The sequence below is a fragment of the Herpailurus yagouaroundi genome, unplaced genomic scaffold, assembly GCF_014898765.1.
Source record: "Herpailurus yagouaroundi ecotype Mexico unplaced genomic scaffold, PumYag 191, whole genome shotgun sequence".
In the NCBI taxonomy this organism is placed as follows: Eukaryota; Metazoa; Chordata; class Mammalia; order Carnivora; family Felidae; genus Herpailurus; species Herpailurus yagouaroundi.
The window spans coordinates 7,176,160-7,193,014 of NW_024412422.1; the positions used below are offsets into that span (position 1 = coordinate 7,176,160).

Consider the following 16,855-nt stretch of genomic DNA (forward strand, 5'->3'; position numbering starts at 1 on the left):
TTCAGAGTCATCTGATGGGGGGGGCGGCTCAGGGGTCACATCTTCTGAGAAGATGTGAGAAGTCTTTCCTGACACCCCAGGCAGACATCACACCTCTCCATCTGTGTCCCCCAGGCTCTGCGAAGGCTGCAGCCTTTCTTGGTCCTCATGGGCCAGGTGCCTGCTCAGAATTTACACATACTTCATGTGATGCATTCCCATCACCCCTGTCTTTCTGATGAGGAAGCAGGCTCAGAGAAATTAAATAACGCTTCAGTGGTGCCTCAGCTAGGCGCCTATGCCTGGGTTTTCATCAGTAGCCGGAGATGTGACGATGGAAACAAGAGATCGTAGCGATTCGAGGAAGGAGCCACAGGCCAAGAAATGGGAGCAGGCCCTAGAAGTGAAAGAAGTCAAAGAAACCAGTATTCCCCTTGAAGTCTCCAGAGGGAACCGGACCCGTCGACTTCTTGATTTTAGACTTTGGTGGCCTCCAGAACGGTAGGATAATAACTTTACGTTGTCTGGGGCCGCTAGGTTTGTGGTCATTTGTGACAGCAGCAAGAGGAAACTCCTACAGGTGTAAATGCTTTTCAAGAGCGGGGCTGACGTTGTGGGGTCCGCACCTTAACCAGAGCCCAGCCTCCAGAAGGTACCAGCCCGTGTCTATTCAATGAAGACACGCAGGTTCCGTGTCATCGATGTACAGGACTGGCAAAGACTCCAGAAATGCCCCGCTTCCGGAAATGCTGGCTTTCAAACCCAGATCTCCTGTATCGCGGCCTGGCCTCTCTGGCCACCACCCCAGGAGAACAGGCCTGCCACCTCCTTGCCCCCTACGCGTCCCGTTTGGATGAATGGTTCTTTTCTGTCTACAGAAGAGATGATTGTTCCCAGTTATTTGTGCATCTCTATGGAAACATTCCTTAAAAATACTATACATCAACTTGAATTTTCCACCAGCAGCGTTTTTGGAACATCTGCCTGTGACCACGGACTTGGTTTACATTGAGGGAGGAGGTACTTCCCTTCCATCCACTCATCAGTGATAGATAAGGCAATGGAAAAGTAGCTTCTGGGTGGCAGGAAGCCTGAGCTCTGGCCCAGGCCTGCCCTTAACTTTCTCTGTGACCTTGGACAAGTCACTTCACCCCACATCCTCGTACCTGAACTCTACTTCCTTACTCGTAAAGTGAGTGCATTGAGCCGAATAATCACCAGTACTCTTTGCTGCCTAAAATTTATGCTTCTGTCTGTAGTCTCTTAGTTAGAAATGATGCTGTTCTACCTACCAACTGGTCTTGTTGTTTACCACCGTCCCTTTGCACTGTGTCCAGGCATTACCGAGCTATCTAAATTTTCCTGAATATAGAATAATAATAATAACGTACCAATGTCTTCTTCCCATTTGATGCTGCTCTGCTAAGCACTTTACTTGCATTATCTCATTTAATCATTGCTGTCTCAGGAGTGTTTTGTTTTAACTTTATTTTTTATTTTTTAAAATTTGCATCCAAATTAGTTAGCATATAGTGAAGCAATGATTTCAGGAGTAGCTTCCTTAGTGCCCCTTACCCATTTAGCCCATCAGCCCTCCCACAACCCCCTCCAGCAACCCTCAGTTTGTTCTCCATATTTGAGTCTCTTCTGTTTTGTCCCCCTCTCTGTTTTTATATTATTTTTGTTTCCCTTCCCTTATGTTCATCTCTTTTGTCTCTTAAAGTCCTCATATGAGTGAAGTCAGATGATTTTTGTCTTTCTCTGACCGACTAATTTCACTTAGCATAATACCCTCCAGTTCCATCCACGTAGTTGCAAATGGCAAGATTTCATTCTTTTCGATTGCCGAGTAATACTCCATTGTGTGTATAAACCACATCTTCTTTATCCATTCATCCATCGATGGACATTTGGGCTCTTTCCATACTTTGGCTATTGTCGATAGTGCTGCTATAGACATGGGATGCATGTGTCCCTTCGAAACAGCACACCTGTATCCCTTGGATAAATGCCGAGTAGTGCAGTTGCTGGGTCGTAGGGTAGTTCTATTTTTAGTTTTTTGGGGAATCTCCAAACTGTTTTCCAGAGTGGCTGCACCAGCTTGCATTCCCACCAACAATGCAAAAGAGATCCTCTTTCTCCACATCCTCGCCAACATCTGTTGTTGCCTGAGAGGAATAGGTGTTTTTGTCCCTGTTTTACATATGAGTAAACTTAGGCTCAGAGAAGTTGAGTAACTTTCCCAAGGTCACACAGCATGTGAGTGACAGCTCATTTAAGTGAGCTGTTTTCAGAGCCAATGACACACTTAACCACTAAATCATACAGCACCAGGAACACGGGAAAGATCGAGTTGGCATTTGAAGAATGTTTGAATGAAGAATGAATCTGAAAATCACCCCCAAAAGTAAAATAGTTACTCCGCTACCCTGCTGGGGGGCTGAATGTGCATCTTAGAGCAGCCGGCCCCCAACTAAGAGCGCGTGTGGGAGCTTCCTGGTTGGTTTATGGCATGTCCTGCCTCAGGGTCATAGCCATGGAAGAATGACAAGGTCTGAAGCATGGCTTTAGATTATCTGGTCAAAGCCAGAAATCCCAGGGGGAGGGCATCCCAGATGAATGCATTTTGTTGCTTTTGGCTCAACTATCACCATTTATAGCATGTATGTCCCATTTGTAAGCTCCTTCCAACCTTGTTTTCTTAACCACGGTCTTGTGACAGTTGTATATACAGAGATAGCCTCACTTCAGCCCCACCTTACTCTGGAGCAGACCCCAAGGGAGTTTTATGCTAGCAAGGGGTTTCCCACCTCTCCGCCAGCTGCTCCTCTCAGCAGCCTGTACCTGGTTTCTGAGTGAAAACTCCAGGTAGGAATTCTCAGATGCCACAACGAAAAATGACCGTCATTTCCTGCATCCATTTCCCCTTCTGTGGCAAGGAGGCCAAGAGAAAACCTGAGCTTTCCCCCCTGTACATCCCAGCAAGTCTGTTTCACAGAAGACCTTCGCTCAGAAGGTCTAATTCTGTTTTAGCAGAAGCCTGGGGCCTCCTACAGCTGCCATGCTCCGTGGTCTGGGCCGCTTCCAGAAGGGCTCAGAGAAATGCATCTTTAGAGGCTATTGTAGCCTTTTGGAATAGAGTCATCCTTTCAACCCTTGTAGGAGACTCGCTGTGTACATGCTAACCCCTTAGAGCAGGAGTTCTCTGTGGGGGTGGGTTTGCCCCCCAGGGAACACTGGCAATGTCTGGAGACATTTTTCGTTGTCGCGGTTGGGTGGGTGGGGTCTGTGCCACTGTGATTTGGGGGTGGGATGCTGTTCCACATCCAACAGCGCCCAGGACAGCCCCCCACCACAGTCGTCCCGCCCCAAATGTCACTACTGCCGAGGCTGAGGACCCCTGACCCAGAGAGGGCAGGTGTGCTCTTCGAGGTGGGGTCGGGGAAGGCCTCTAGAGAGGGACATCTGAGCAGAGAGCCGGGACGGCGAAGGACGTCTGTGGGCAGAGGGCACAGGTGCAGAGGCGAGGCAGGCACACACACTCAGGACATACGCTCAGGTGACTGAAGATTTCTGCGTAAGTGTGAATGGAGCCAGGAGTTCCCAGTGGACCGTGAGATCTCTCGTTGACCCTTCTGAAGGCTCCCTCTGGCCGCTGGGTGGAGAACAGTCTGTGGGGGACAAAGGGGAACAAGGGGCCAGGGGTGAGGGGGGCCGCAGGCATGTGTAGACGGGATGCAGGAAGCTGGAGTTGGAGAACTGCGTGTCATATGTCTACGACACATCTAACGCTCTGCGGGTGTTTGTGTGTTGGTTGGAGTCAGGGGGGCTCAGCAGGAAGCACATGGTTTGGGTTTTTAGGAACTTCCAATATCATCAGAAGATGAATACAGGATAAGTTCTATTTAAGAGTCTGATGGCTGGCACTGACAGGAAGTATTATAGCTGCCTACAGCCATTTCTGTGTAAATTTGGGGGTTCCACTCGACGAGCGCTTCTTAGCCATTTATCTAGTAAATATTACATAGCACCTATGATATACCAAGTCCAAGGGATCCCCTAGATGGCCTCCTGACACTTACCAGCTGGATAGTATATTTACCAGTATATGGACCTTGGGTAGTATATTTCTTCACCTCCCTGAGCTACAGGGACATCGTCAGAATACTGGAGAAAGATAATAATGGTATTAACCTCATGGCGTTGTTGGGAGTGGGGTAAATCGCTTAGCATCATGCCCAGGAACCTGCAAAGTCCCAGTGAATGGTGCAGCAATGAGGTGCTGTTCCTGTGGCCCAGGAGCTCACAGCCAGGGCGGAGGGCACCAGAGAGCACTCAGTTTAATGGCACCATTTTATTATTAAATGACATTTTAGCTCATCCCTACTGGAATGGATGTGCAAGGCATACTGTTAAATGCAAAAGGGTATTGCAAGAAGGCATGCAAAGCATGGTCCCCTTTTTGCAAAGGAACTTTTCTGTATTACACATGAGCATACAGCAGAGTAAGTTCTGAGCAGGTGCATAAATATGCACATATCAAGAGCACCGTCTGGAAGGATACTGACCGAGCAGTTCACAGGAGTGCAGTACAGAGTACAGAGTGAGATCGGGGCGCGGAGATGACCTTCAGTTTGTGGCAAAGGCAGCCACGCCCACTTCTGTCTCCTCACCTCCATGTGGTTACTTTGGGGCCAAGGACCGGTCTGGCCCCTGGAGCGAGCATCTCTATGTGCCCCTTGTGGGCAGAGGTTATTTAAAGGTGGGAGTCTTCTCCCCTGCCTTCCCTTGCTGCAGTGACTCTAGGGGTGGCGGGGGGAGTCACCACAGTCTTGCGTTAGACCGTGTTCAAGTGAGAGATGGACTTTTTATGGCTGCGACTCCAGGGCGTGTTTGTTACCGCAGCAGAGCCTAGCTACCTGGACTGGTTCACACCAGAGGTGGGATATACTTCTGCGCAGCTGGATTTTTCCAGAATAAGCGTGCTTTTATTTATTTGTTTATTTTGAGATAGAAAAGTTGACTAAACGTTAAACTTTTCTCAGAAAAGCCCTCGTAGTATATACCTCTGACTACAGGACATTCTGGGAAAGGCAAAAATATGGGGTTAGTAAAACGATCAGTGGTGGCCAAGCAGATGGGTTGGGGGGCGGGGAGAGGAACAGGGAGCACAGGGAATTTTTAGGGCCGTGAAACCAGTCTGTGTGATATGGTGGCTGATGGTAGGTACGCATCATTATACATTTGTCCAAACCCATAGAACGTTCTGTGGAGAATGTACAACACCAAGAACAACTATGTCAACTATGGGCTTTGGGTGGCAATGAAGTGTCAGTGTAGCTTCATCGATTGTAGCAAGCATCCTATTCGGGGGGTTGGGGGGGGGGTGATGTTGCCGGGGGGGGGGAGCCAGACTTTCCACTCAGTTTTGCTGTGAATCTAAAACTGCTCTAAAAAAAGATGAAGCGTGTTTTTTTAAGAGAGAGTGGGGGAGGGACAGAGAGAGAGAGGGTGAGAGAGAGACAGTGTTGAGTAGGCTCTGCCCTGTTAGCGTGGAGCCCGACGCGGGGCTCGAACCCACAATCTGTGAGATCACGACCCGAGCGGAAGTTGGGTGCTTAACTGACTGAGCCCCCCAGGCGCCCCTGAAGTTTTTGTTTTTTTTTTTTTAATTAAACTTTGGCTGTGGCATGGACTATTCCTAAGACTTTAGAAACATAAAAATTCCTGACAACACAGATTATTACACTCAGGAATTAACCAGTCATGAAAAGTCTAGATGTTCAGTCCCAGTGTAGGTGGCTTACTTGAGTATAAGGCCGATTGGGGGCCTCCCAGTAGACTGGGGTCTCGGAGACGCTATGGCTTAGCATAAAGGAAAGGGGAGTAAACGCCTTCCAGAGCATCGCACCGAAAACAGAAGTCTGCAAAATCAAGGGCAAGTTTATTTTTGTGAAGCTGGGTCTGTAAGAGCTGTGAGCTGCCTCTTTTCCTTTTAGTGTCTTTATTCAGAAGGAGACCAACAGCCCGGCCAATATCTATAAATAAGCAGCCCATGGTGATCTGTCCCCCCTGGTTGCAGTTGTCCCAACAAAGGAACGTAGACCGTTCCGGGATCCAAGCCCCCCTTGACCACTCTGAAGCTTCGGCAGCATTTGAGTCTCCAAAAAGAGATTTTCGCGGTTGCCGTGCAAGAATCCTCAAAGGCGTTTTCAGCTCCAGTCCCCGGCCACAATTTAAGGATAGACTCAGCCAACCATTTGTGAGGCTAAGTGGGTGGAGAAAAGGCAGAAGGAGGAAGGCATTTCTTAGTGCCCTTGGGACTCAAATGAGAAGTAGTCTTTACGCGGTTTGACTTTTGTAAAAAAATCACTTCCAAACTGACACAAACTTGCCCTCTGATCTTGGCAATGGAAGAACTTCTCGAGATAAGAGGGCCAGGGGCTGCTCTGCTGTTCCCTCACCTCCATTTAGTCCGCTGTAGAGCTCCGTCCGGTTTTTGCCTCCTCTGCTCCTGAATCCCTGGGCTCCAAGGCCATCGGCAGTGTCCTAATCTGCAAACAGAGTGGTGCCTTCATCCTCCCGTTCGTGACCCTCTTTCCTGTGACTTTTGCCCACTCCGTGGCTCTGACCGCATCTTCTCCTCCTTCTCCTGCCTGCTAACTACCCAACATGAGTTTCTTCTGCTGCTTGCGGTGAGTGTGGCCCCTCCGCGCAGGCCTGTCCCCAACCCTCTTCCTTAGTGGTCTTCTCCGGTCTTCTCAGGATCTGTCTTTGTACCTTCGTGCAGGTACGTTCATGTACCTTCAAGCTGGCTGCAGCAGGGCCAGCTTCAGGGCCCAAGACCCTTAAGAGCCCCCCCTGCTTGGTTCGAGGTGCGGCTGTCTCGGTCGTGAAATTCTTAACAAATTTTGACCAAAGGGGTCTCATCTCCACTTTGCAGGGAGCCCTGCACATCACGTAGCCGGTCCTGCCTGCAGGAACCTTGGACTTCAGTACTTCCAAGAAAAAAAAAAAGCATGTGGGCAAGTGACTTAACTTCTCTGTGTCACCGTTCTCTTGGGTTATTAGGAGAATCCAGTGGCATCGTGCGGGGACAGCAGTAAGCACAGTGCCTGGGCAGGCAAGCAGCAGGCACTGAGCAAGCACCCAGAAGGGTTATCACGGCTTCTCGCCTCTCTCCTCCGTTGAGCTGGTTCCCTCTGGCTCCTCTCAGTCGAAGGGATTACCAGTCATTCAAAAATATAATCCGCTCCCTGCTGGCTCCTCCTACTTCCACTCCCCACATCCATCGGGCTCCTTTTTAGTCTGCATTTGAAATGTTTATCGAACCTTTCCTCCCCTTCCCTCTCGGCTGCCACTGTGCAGATTCAGCTTACACAGGTTGTTGTAAGAGTTTCCTCATTCATCTCCTCGCCACTTGATCCTCACGGAGAATAAGTCAAGATGGCCCGACAGGAATTTATGCAAATGGCCGTTCATCCTTGAGGAAGGAGTGGGCTCCTCAGAGGGAGGATGGGAAGACACAAGCCGAAGGCAGTGCCACTTGTGTGCCAAGTAATCATCACAAAGACCCTACTTAGGTTGACATGGTCAGCACCCTTTTGACCGAGAAGAAACTACGGCCCGGTTTCGGTGGCGGAGCTGGGATTCATACCCACACCTCTCTGGCATGGACGTCCTCGTTCTCCAGAAAACAGACATTAGTGGAAAAAACTAGTGAAATGGGACTAGGACCTGCGTCTTAGCTGCTGGTCACGTACCAATGTTCGTTTCCTGGTTTCGATCATTGTACAATAGTTATGTAAGATGTTGGCACCAGAGAAAGCTGGATGAGGACTGTACAGGAAATCTCTGTACTATTTTTGCACCTTTTCTGTAATCTAAAATTATTTCAAAATGAAAAGTTAAAAAAAAAAAGAAAGAAAAAGAAAAGAAACCACCTGCCCTTTCCACCACATACTCTGTACCTGTCACTGAACTTTTTGACCTTCGTGTGCACTTGTCACTACTGTCCCCACCCCCGACGCATATACACACATACACATACGTGCACACGCGCACGCTCATACAAATTCTACATCGTGTCTTTGCACGGGGAATATTGCCCCAGATCGCCACACCCATCAGCTAATACGGCTCTGCCTGTGACCTACCCCAAAGCGTCAGTAGGAATGAGGGAAGGAGACAGGAACAGGGGGCATGTGATTTGCACTAGGCTGTGTTCATCCACCCACCCCTCCTTTTTGGCGACAAAAATGCAGCGGTGTCACTTGCGACTTATACGTTGCAAAACGCCTCTCCTCCCCCTCGCCATCCCCAGTACCGCCCGCCTCCCCTCTCTCTTTGAGTTGGCGTGTAACCTTGATGATCCAGCCAAATGAGTTATTTGAGATGGAAACGTTAATTTATTTGAGCAGATGGGTGTCAGCGCTGCTCTGTAAAAAGGTGGCGGTATGCCGTATTGGCCCAGAGTGCTACAGATGAAGTCGTGGCTGCGTCGCTGAATCACCGAGTGTGAACGGAATCATATGTTAACAGCACTAAGGGAAATGCCTATTTAAGCCGAGCCCTTCCAGAAAACAAGTCATTACCCCCCAATTTTTGTTTTAAATCTGGATTTTCACATCTCTTGATTTGCTCGAGGGTCTTGAAAAACCTGAAACTCATTATTTCTCTAAGTGTGGTCCAATGACCGCCCACATCAGAGTCCCCCAGGGGCTTTATTAAAAACACAGATCCGTGGGACCAATTCCGCCCCCTCCCCCCCCAACCTGCAGACGCCCACTCTCAGGGGTGCAGACTCTGGAGATCCTGCAGTTTTAACAAGCTCCCTGGATGACTGTCGTGCACACAAAAGTTGGGCCCCCCCATTGCTGAAATGGTGCCCTCAAACTGCCCAGGAAAATCTTCAAAACAAAACAAAACAAGAAACCTTGGGATTGGGACTTGAGGTGGGGCTTTTTTTTTTTTTTTTCTGTCCTGTTTTTTTTTTTTTTCTGTTTCCCCTTCCCTTCACCCTTACAGTTTATGTAAAAAAAAATTTTTTTTTTTTTTTTTTTTTTACTTTTGTGGTCAGAAAGAAATAAAGGGAAAAGTAGCACAAAGAGACTATTTGTGCACTGGAAGCAAAAGACGGTTTGGAAATTTCAGGAATTTCCAAGACAAGGGATCTCCCTGTCCTTGGCACTGAACTTTAAGCCTGGCTTCTCCTCGGGCGCCCTCCCTCCTGCCCGCCTCCCCCTCCCCGGCCGCAGCCTTCTCTAAGTGTTACATCCAATTTTCTCTTGAATACTTGTAGTGAGGAAACGCAATGACTTCCCAGGGGACCCTGCTTATGGGGAAGCAGTGCAACGAGAAGATTTATGGAACGTCTGTAAAATATGTGTGTAGAAACTCACGACGTTTTGATCGCTACCAAGGAGAAGAATGGACAGTTTCTTACCAGTCAGTTTCACGGGCATTTTTTATGGGTTTTTAAAATTAATTAATTTTTTCCCCCTTTGTTAGGAATTCTTGGCACAGACACAAGCCCGGGAGAAAGGAAACATTGCCCACGGGCTGTGTGTCCAAACTGTCAGGTTCTCAATCCCAGATCTCTGGGGGCGAGGCCAGTCCTCGTGCGGTTCCCATGGAGGGGGGAACGGCCTGTCAATGTTGGCAAGAAGAGGGGGGTCTTATTAGCAGTGTTGCCACCACGGCTCTAACAGGCTTCGTGCACAGCCTCTTCCCTGGGCTGTCTCCACACCCAGAGCCATTTGCGGGACGAGAGAGGGCCTGGAATGTTCACCGCGTCATGCCAGGCCTGTCCACCCCTAGCACCCTGGTCAACTGCAGGGACCATCCTCTTGGCCTCTGGTTTTTCTCAGCCTCACAAGTTTTCGTTGCTCCCCCTGGGGACTTCGCGGCCAAAGACAATGAAGCCGGCGGAATTTCCTGGCCGGAAGAAGAAGAGCGGGGCGCAGAGGGGGAATTGGGGGCCCGCATCCTGCTTCTGTCACCGGCTCGTCCTGGGTTCTTTCTTAGCCACCGTCTCTTCTTCTGTGAAAGACAAATCCGGCGTCTGTTTTTTAGTGGCGTGTGACAGAGATTAGAAAAAATATGTAAACAAATGCCCTGGCCCCCATCCCTACCCTCAGGGGACAGATGGCCACATCTGTAAGTCACACAGGGGTGGGGGCTGCCACTGGCGTCGTCCTCTGATACACAGGACAGCCCTCCACAATCAAGAATTGTCTGGCCCAAATGTCAGTGGTGCCAAGGTTGAGAAACCCTAATATAAAGAGCCTGGCACACAGTCGGGGATTAAAATGGTAATAATGAAAAAGGGTGTGGAGAAAGGAATATAGTAAGTGTATTCAGTAAACCTTACTATTATTAGTAGATCCAAGATAATTGGTAGTCGCTTCCTGGAAATGCCTCGAAGGATTCTTGGGCTACAAACAAGCTTAGCTAGACAGTGTCATGATTGATTAGTGATGTCTGCCGTGGGCATGGCAGGGGGAAATGGCAGCATGAGTGCAGTGTATTTTCTGACCCTGGACACTATGATGTCTAGCATCTGTTTCTGCTCTGACATCCTGTGATTCCATTGCTGTGACTCTGTGAGTCTATCTATAAACTTCTGTAGTCAGCATTATTTGCAGAATATTTAAGCAGCCCAGGCTCCTGCAGGCTTGCTTGGCAGGGCAGGCTGGGGAGCCGAGAGCCAGGAAGACAGAACCGGCTCCGTGCAAGGCAAAACAGAGCTGCTGAGAGCATGTGACGCGGGTGATGTGGCGGCTCCCCACTTACCCCCTAAAATAGTCCCCATCTCTCTCGGGCTAAAGATTTTTACTATTAGTCACTCCATTGGATTAAAATATTGTCTCCAGGAGGGCTTTGTTTAAATGCACAGGTATTGCCTAGAAGGGATAAGCACGCCGATGTGTTATCTTGCTAAATTCGTTGCTCAGCAGAATAGAGCTGAGAGGGAACGGGGCAGGAGAGAGGTTATTTTTGAGAGCGGGTGAAGAGGTTCAGGGCAGGAGTCAGACTGTACTACACAGCTCCAGAAGGTGCTGTGTACTCTGAATTAGGATGACCAACTCGTGCTGGGACTTTCTCAGACATCGAAATGAAGGTCTTATGTTCCAGGAACTCCCACTGTCTCGGGGCACACCAGCGTGGTTGGTCACTCAACTCTAGGCCATGTGGCATGGGGGGAACTGTGTAGTCATTGCTGGGACTTGTCCCTCACGCGGTTGCCCGAATTCTCTCTTTGGACATGCTCCTCCCTTGCTTAGGAACCTTCCATGGCTCCCCAAGGCCCACTGGATGAGGTCTCCTTATGGTGTTCAGGGTGGCCCTAGCCTTGCTTCCTGATATCACCTGATCCACCACTCTCCTGCCAGGTGTTACATCAACTTTGCCATCCTGGAGACCCAATGAGTACTATTCTCTCTCCCTGGGTTAGAGAAGGAGCTTTCCTAGAAGGGTATTGGAGGCTATTCAACTGTGTCAGCAGCGAAAGAGTTAATTAGCCTGCCCTTTGCATTATAAAACTCATCTGACTCCCCCAGTGGGTTGGGGCTTGGGATAAGGCTACCACTTTGTGCCAGGAGGGACCCCACTTTGTCCCAGAGAGCCCCTGGAACCCTTGGAGGGAAAGGCCAAAGCCATCCCACATAGGAAACCACCTCAATTGAAAATAAGGGCTCCTTCCTTCCTTTAGCCTCTAAGCTCTTCAAGCAGTTGCACATACATTACTTGGTAGATCCCCTGTGTATCTCTGATCAATAGGTAAGACAGGTGCCATGCCTGTCCGACAGGTAGAAAAACCGAGGTCCCAGGCAGAGGGCCCTATACATGATAAAGGTTTCCAGACAAGGAGGGGCAGGCACAGTAGTGGCTAACGTCTCATGGCACATCGGTGGCTGCACGGTAACTAATCAAAGTCTCCTGACCTATGTTTTCTGATGTTTTCACTCATTCATTCATTCATCCACTCAGGTTTTTATTGAATGCTTATTATGTGTCAGGCAGTGTGTTCATCTCAAAACGATTATAGCCAGATTACAACCTGCAAGTCCCTCTACTACATTCCGTATGTGCCCTCGTTTTAGGGCTCATGGCAGCCCAGTAGGGTCTGGTTACTATTATTATCCCCAGGCACAGGTGAGTGGCCGAGACAGAAGAGGGAAAGCAGTGCTCTCAGGGTCGCTCAGCTCCTAGGTGGGGCCTTTGCTGAGGCTTGTCCTGTGTGCTGGTGTGTGGTCTGCCCTGGTGGGGCCTCACTCTTGTAAGAAGAGAAACGGACCATTTTTCTGAGGCGTGCGCTTTGCCTCTAAGATTGGCCAAGCTGCTCCCGCCCAATGAGCCACATTCCAAATTGGAGAGAAAGAAGACCATGTTGCCGAAGCATCTTCTATGGGACGGGCATGTCACATATGTTTTCCATGCCACCGGGCAAAGGAGCCGTAGTTGGGGCCAGAAGAAATCGAGGCTTATTGCGTTGACAGGGTTGGCCAAAGCTGGCGCAGCTGGTTTATGGGGAGTGGAGACCCAGCCTTGGATGGCTATGTCAACGACTCGCTTTTTTCCCCCAGTCAGCCATGGCTGTCCCAGAGGACGGGCGATAGGGAGAGAGTTTGCCGTGAGTCCTCAGGTCACACGAAAACCACAGGAGCAGTTCTCTTGCGGCTTGGTACGTGATCTTAGGCACAGACTCTCCGGACAGGAGCCAGAAAGCCACTCTCCCACCCACTGTAAGTCTGGGGAAGTGGGGAGAGGACCCAGGACTGGCCCCAGCTGAGTCCTGCTGCCCACGATGGGCAGCAGGTGGCGCTGTGGCCCCGGTTTAACAAGGGCAGCGGGAAGGTGGAAAGGAGGGGGGGGAATCCAGAAAGAAAAACTAGTGGAAAACAAGGATTTAAAAGAAGAACAATTTGTTCCAAAACATTTGCCTTGTAACGGGGTCATCTATAAATTCTGGGATTTCCTGTTTGCTGCTGGGCAGGCTGGCCGGCAGGCAGGCCGCTCTCTTCTCTGCAGTCTGGAAGAATCATTTCAGCCCCACTCCCGAGCCCCGGCCTCCCCTGGCCCAGATTGGCTCTGAAATTTCCCGGCTTTTGTGCCCAGAAGCAGGATCCTGTGACAGCAGGTCTCCTCGAGCTGTGCTCCAGTTTCCGCTGGGTGGGAGGAGGAGCAAGACCGTGGTCTTTTTCAAAGGAGAGACTATATTTGTGATCTCCCTGTGCAAGCCGTGCTGCCGGGCTTGTTTTGAGTCATAAAGTAAGAGAAAAAGAATAAAATGAAAGAGACAGAGGTGGACCTCTCATTTTTACTTGTCATAGTTACGTGTGTGTGTGTGTGTGTGTGTGTGTGTGTGTGTGTGTGGTAAGAAGACTCAAGATGTACCCTCTTAGTGAATATCAAGTGTACAATGTGGGATTGTTAGCTACGGTCACCATGCTGTGCGTGAGCTCCCCAGAACTTACTCATCTTCTCACTGAAAGTTTGAATTCTTCCACCAACACATCCCCATTTCTCCTGCCCTCCCCGCTACTGGAAACCTCCATGCTACCCTTGGCTTCTGCAAGGCTGACTTTTTAAAATTCTACATACAAGTGATACTCTGCAGTGAAGCCTTTCTGTGTCTGGCTTATGTCACTTAGCATAATGTCCTCCAGGTTTTTTGTTGTTGCAAATGGCAGGATTTCCTTCTTTTTTTATGGCTGAATAACATTCCATTGTGTGTATATACCACATCTTCTTTGTCCATTCATCTGTCAGCTGGACACTTGAAGTTCTTTCCAGGTCTTGGCTATTGTGAATAATGCTTCAGTGATCATGGAAGATCAGGTATCTCTTTGACATGATAATTTCATTTCCTTTGGAGATACACCCAGAAGTGGGATTGCTTCATCGTATGGTAGTTGTATTTTTAAGTTTTTTGAGGAAGGAGGTGGCCCCTTAAAAAAAAAAAAAAAAAAAAAAGAGAGCTGTTCTAGTTAATAATGGGGATGGAAATGTCATTGGAAAAGAGAGAAAATTCTTTTTAACAGTCCAATAGGACTTGAACCAAGTCCAAAGCCCAGAGAGACATCGATGGATAAATGTCTAGAGAAGATGTACACATCCATCCACCCATCCATCATCCACCCACCCATCCACCAATCAATCCACCATTCACCCATCCACCCATGCATTGACCCACCCATCTATCCACCCATCCATCCATCCATCCATCCATCCATCCATCCATCTGTCCAGTTGTTCACTCATTCATTCAATTATGGAGCACCTACCATACGCATGTACCTTGTCTTGTTTTAGTCGGAAGCTAAGCCTAGAGCAGTCCTATAGTCTCCTTCTGGGGCCAGTGGCATGTGGAGGGCATGTGAGTACCATTTGGAGATGGGATCCAGAAGGTGGGCTTAGGATTCCTGGACAACAGCTGCTGGGACCTTTAATGAGGATTGCAACATATTTGGCCAGGGTGAGGGGTACAGTTTGTGGCTGAAAACAGAGTTTTTCTCTGAATAAGTCCAATGAGCCCGCCTGGGATCAACTCCACGAGGGCTGGACAATCTGGTCCCAGCAAATTAAAACAACATGGGCACCAGCCAGCTCCATTTTTGAAAACAGTATTTTTGTTGTTTTAATCAAGGACACCACCCTTGTCCCCTGCCCTTGACAACAAGCTCTGAATTGAAATGAGGCAGAATTTATAAGAAAATAGAGCAATTCTTGGTTATTCCAACACACGCTCGTTTTCCTTCCCATCAGCTGCACGATTTAAGTCCCTCTCTGTACCTCATTTTACCCTCTGTGTGCAGGCCTGTCAGGATGGATGAGCCCGGGCCAAGATATCTCGAGTGCACAAGAGCAAAGAAGCCCTTTCCGCCTGTAGCTGAAGCCAAACTGTTGTGTTCTCCCAGGTGGGGAGTCCCTCTCCGCCAGGGTCTTGGTCCCTGCAGTGACAGTGGGCAGCCAGGGGGGCAGCATGAGTCCCTGGCTGAGTCTGTGTGTTAACTGTGCCTTTATTTGCTGCATTCAGATGCTTTGAGGTCTTGAGAGCCTGGCTACTCTAAAGGGACTGCCCCTCCCAGGGTTAGCGGGTCCTAGAGACAGTGAACAGCTTGCCAGGAAGTGTGCTTTTCAAACGCGGGCCAACCAATCCAGAGCTCAGATCTCCCACCATCTCCTTTGTGGGGCCCTCACACTCCAGGCCACTCACCACCTGTCCTAACCACCCCAGGGCACATAACTGGGGGCAGCCCCTCTGCCCCAGGGCTCACTGAAATTATTCAAATGAACCTGCTCACCCTCCCTCTCCCCTTCCTGTAAAAACCACAATAAAGGTTCTTACCCATGTTCCCCCCCACCCCCCGCCTGTGCCTCCTGATTGACCCTGCACGGTAGGCTGTGCCCCCTGTTTCTAGAGACCCGTGAGCATAAGAACCTTCTTCTTTCATGACCATCACCTCCTGTCTGAACGTCTTACATACCCGATGAAAGCAAATCTGGGTAGCCTCACGACAGTCTGCACTTTCTGAGTGACAGTCACAGCTCCCTGTGCTCACTTACCTGCAGCCTCCTCTTCCATAACATGGAGAGTGACATCCAGTCAATGTGGGGATTGAGTAGGTGACAAAGCCATTTCCCAGCCTCAAGTCCCTCTTTATCCCACTTCATGTTCTCTTTTCTTTGTGACACTTATGTGCATTCCAAGTGACTCATTTCTTTCTTTGCCCACCCCTCCCCCCACCACTAGAATGAAAGCTTCTGAGCACCCAGTGCCTAGACCACTGCCTGGCACCTAGTAGGTGCTCATTGAACAGTATGGGATGAAAGCAAATGTGCCCAGCGCTTAGGTATGCCCATGCGCTGGTTGCTTTCCTCCCTCCCTCATCTTTTGGGATCCTCTGGTGTGAACTGGCGTGGATCTGGGCCACTTGACAGACTGGAAACCACTCAGCGAGATTCTCGTCCCTTCTGCTGGCCTCGTACTCGCGTGGAGGCTCTTATCCAAGACACTCAGAGCACTTTAGAAACACGAATGACGTAAATGGTGTACTTTGTTCGTGGCAGGTGGGGCGTGATTTGCTGAAGTGAGATGGTTCCCAACGAAGCCAAACCTGCTCTGGAGGAGAGTGGAAAGTTAAGCGCCGTCAGAGACCTCAGGGGCCATTGGGCCATTTGCCCAGTGACGTCCGGCCCAGTGGCTCAGGTCAGCAGAGATTCCTGGAAGGCGGCCCCTCCCAGGAGCCCCTCCCTCCCCTCGCAGCCCCGTGCCCTGGAGCGGTGTTGTTTTGCTCCTTTGGCAGAACTTCCTGAATCAAGTTAAGAGGATTCTCTGGCTGTCAGAAGGCTCCTCGCATGGATTTATTGAGTCCCCACTTAGCAGAGGCGCTGAGGCTGTGAGTTGTATCATGCCCACACCCATTCATTCGACAGATCCTTTTGAGCATCCAGTCTGGGCCAGGCGGTCTGGATAGAGGGACCAGGAGACCGATGAGGGGACACTGACTGACTCATGAAGGAAGTACTCGGCTGAGCACACATAGCACAGGGTCTGTGGGAGCCCAGAGAAGTGAGTTGGGTCAGGACAGGCTTCTTGGAGGAGTCCTGCTTCTGTTGGTCCTCGGGACTCCTTAAGTTGTAGGTTATAGAACCCCAACTAAAACAGGCTAAAGCCTTAAAGAGCAGACATTGGCTCACGGAATGCGCAAATCTAGGAATAACTGGTCAGCGTCAGGCACAACTGGATCAAGGTGCTTGAATAAGGACTCCATCTCTTGGTGGTATTTCTCTCTCTGTATTGGCCTCATTTCCTCCCAGCTGTGCCCAGAATTCCTCCCACTTGGTGGAAAAGCTAGGAATTGGGAGCTTT

At 49.6% G+C, this 16,855-nt stretch overlaps 1 protein-coding gene and 1 long non-coding RNA gene across 2 annotated transcripts in view; one reads left to right on the forward strand and one right to left on the reverse strand.

The window, feature by feature from the left end:
• SPRING1 (SREBF pathway regulator in golgi 1) overlaps positions 1–16,855 on the forward strand; it is a 122,756-nt gene that overhangs the window by 92,184 nt on the left and 13,717 nt on the right. The gene's annotated exons all lie outside the window — the stretch shown is intronic.
• On the reverse strand, positions 9,428–15,722 carry LOC121010283 (uncharacterized). The gene is made up of 2 exons (XR_005781075.1): positions 15,550–15,722; positions 9,428–10,020 (listed from the first exon to the last, which is right to left on the reverse strand). It is a non-coding gene; the product is annotated as an uncharacterized LOC121010283 (long non-coding RNA).